Genomic DNA, 3,302 nt, shown 5'->3' on the forward strand with positions numbered 1-3,302 from the left:
GTGGACGACGCGTGCACATCGCTGGAAAATCTCTTCCTCACGCGTACGGGTGAGTGACGCGTGCACTTGGCTATGAAGATCTTCTTCTCATGCGTATCCGTGGATGACGCATGCGCGTGGCCCTTAATTCTCCAAATGCTCATTTCTTCATAAATTCTCCACTTTGCATGCTTTTCTCTTCACTTCTTCCATTCAATATTTGCCTTGTGAATATCAAATTACTCAACAAACATATCAAGGCATCGAATGGAATTAAGGTGAATTAAAATTGGCAAATTTAAGGCCTAAAAAGCATATTTTCACACTTAAGCACAAATTTAGGGAGAATTACAAAACCATGCTATTTCATTGAATAAATGTGAGATAAGTTGATAAAATCTCCCAAATTAAGCACAAGATAAACCACAAAATTGGGGTTTATCAAAGATCCACATCAATTCTTATCTGAATTCTTGCAAATTTAAGACCAATGGAGTAGATCCTGAGGTCTACAGGCTTATACTTTTCCCTTTTGCTGTTAGAGACAGAGCTAGGATGTGGTTGGATTCTCAACCCAAAGAAAGCCTAGACTCTTGGGAAAAGTTTGTCAATGTTTTCTTGGCCAAGTTCTTTCTACCTCAAAAGATGAGCAAGCTCAGGGTGAAAGTTTAAACCTTCAGACAAAAAGAGGGTGAATCCTTCAATGAAGCTTGGGAAAGATACAAGCAACTGATCAGGAGATGTCCTCCTGACATGCTCTCAGAATAGACTATCCTAGGTATTTTCTATGATACTCTATATGAGATGTCCAAGATGTCATTGGACCACTCTAGTGGTGGATCACTCCACTTGAAGAAAGGAGCAGCTCAAAAGAAATGAGTCTTGGAGGTTGACACTCTGAATACCATATTGGCTCAGAATAAGATCTTGACTCAACAGGTCAATATGATCTCTCAGCATTTGATTGGAATGCAAGCTGCAGCTGATAGCCCTCAAGACACCTCCTATGATGGAGATGCCCGTGATCCAGATCAACCCATGATGGAAGAGGTGAATGACATGGGAGAACCCTATGGAAACACCTACAACTCCTCATGGAAAAATCATCCTAACCTTTCATGGAGAGATCAACAGAAGCCTCAGCAAGGTTTCAACAATAATCAAGGTGGAAGAAACCAGAATAGGTTTTAATAATAAACCATTCCCTTCTTCTCAGCAAAATATGGAGACTCCTAAGCAGAGCCTCTCTAACTTAGCAACCATAGTCTCTAAACTCTCTAAGACAACTCACAGTTTCATAACAGAAACTAGGTCCTCCATCAGAAATCTGGAAGTACAAGTCAGTCATCTGAGTAAGAGAATCCCTAAGACCCCTCCTAACACTTTCCCAAGTAACACTGAAGTAAACCCAAGGGAAGAGTGCAAGGCCATCAATATAGAAGTTGAGGCCAAATCTAAAAGGGATAATCTGGCATTGAACGCTAATAAGAAAGTCCTTACTGGGCATTCAACGCCTAAGGAGGAGCCATTCCTGGCGTTGAACGCTAGTAATGAAGTCCTTACTGGGCGTTTAACACCCAAAGTGGCACAAAAGCTGGCGTTGAACACCAGTAATAGGGTAGCTGGGCGTTCAACGCCCACTAAAAACTCCCCCATTGAAGAACTGAAGGCAACTAAGGCTCATGAGGAGACTATAGAAGTCCCATTGAATGCCTTGTTGCAAATCATGGATTATGAGGATCACTCCTCCTTTGATGAGGAAGAAGAAACTAAGGAAGAGCAAGTTGCTCAGTACCTAGGAGTCCTCATGAAGCTAAATGCCAAGTTATTTGGAATAGAGACATTGGAGGAAGAACCCCCAGTGCTCACCAAGGAACTCAATGCCTTGGTTTAACAAAAACTACCTCAGAAGCTACCAAATCCCAGACACTTCTTAATTCCTTGCACCATAGGCACCATTACCTTTGAGATGGCTCTGTGTGACCTACGGTCAAGCATAAACCTCATGCCACTCTTTGTAATGGAGAGACTGGAAATCTTTGAAGTGCAAGCTGCAAGAATCTGATTAGAGATGGTAGACAAGTCAATGAAAAAAGCATATGGTCTGGTAGAGGATGTCTCAGTAAAGGTTGAGAACCTTTACATCCCTGCAGATTTTATAATCTTGGATACTGGGGAAGACAATGATGAATCCATCATCCTTAAAAGACCTTTCTTAGCCACTGCCAATGCCATTATTGATGTACCAAAGGAAGAGCTGATTCTACAGATATGGGAGGACCACATCTTATTTAAGATGCCTAACCCTTACTCTCCCTCTGACAAAAGAGAGACAATTGTTCAACAGCTAATGTTCCAACCCTCTCTTTCAGTGCAAAGTTATACAGAGCCCTCAAACACCAATTCTAAGTTTGGTGTTGGGCAGCCATCATCAAGCACTGAGAATAAAGATACTAAGAAGAAAGTACCTAAAGGTTGGAGGGACAAAAAGATCCCCACTGAAAGCCTCTCACCTGGCATGAGAGTTGTCTTCACTGACAACCCAGTCATTCCATACACAGTGAACAAGATCCTGTCTCTAGAGCATGTGGAGCTCATCCATGAGAGCACGGACAAGAAGTCCACTGTAAGGGGCGAAATTCTGAGCCCCTATCCATATCCGTAACGAGCTAACCGTCAAGCTAGTGACGTTAAAGAAGCGCTTGTTGGGAGGCAACCCATCAATAATTAATGTTTTCTTGTTTTTCTTTAAGTTTATTTAAGTTATATCAGTATTTCATAATTGTTTCTTTAAGTTTGTGATAATGTGCAGTAGTTAGAATAGAAACAGAGACAGTCAGAATTGGAAATAAAACATCCTGGAGCAAGAACCTTGCTGGCATTAAACGCCTGACAAGGAGGCCAGAATGGGCATTCAACGCCCATGAAGAGAAGCCAATTTTGGTGTTGAACGCTACACAGGGTATCCCTAATGGGCGTTCAACGCCCAAGCAAAGCAGCATTGCTGGCGTTAAATGCCAGCCAAGAGGTAGAGACCTGGCGTTGAACACCAGGAAGGTGGTCTCCTATGGGTATTCAACACCCTATGAGGAGCATGAAGTTGGTGTTGAACGCCAGCCAGGAGCAGGAGCTGGGCGTTCAATGCCCACAAGGGGGCAAGGAATTCGCTCTTCCCCACACACTCTTTCCCAAAAACCCTCAACTAATTACATCCATATCTCTTCCGAAAACCATCATAACTCCCACCAACCTCCACCCACTACAAAATTCAAAATTACCCACCCAAATCCCCCTTCCACCATTCGAACCCTACCCCATCCCAC

General features: G+C 42.9%; 1 non-coding gene across 1 annotated transcript; it reads right to left on the reverse strand.

Moving 5' to 3' along the window:
• Positions 1-630: 630 nt before the first annotated feature.
• On the reverse strand, positions 631-734 carry LOC148564456 (small nucleolar RNA R71). Its single transcript, XR_015884074.1, has one exon. It is a non-coding gene; the product is annotated as a small nucleolar RNA R71 (small nucleolar RNA).
• Between the last annotated feature and the right edge of the window lie 2,568 nt (positions 735-3,302).

Source organism: Arachis ipaensis, chromosome B5 (assembly GCF_059453495.1).
Source record: "Arachis ipaensis isolate K30076 ecotype BB chromosome B5, ASM5945349v1, whole genome shotgun sequence".
Lineage (NCBI taxonomy): Eukaryota > Viridiplantae > Streptophyta > Magnoliopsida > Fabales > Fabaceae > Arachis > Arachis ipaensis.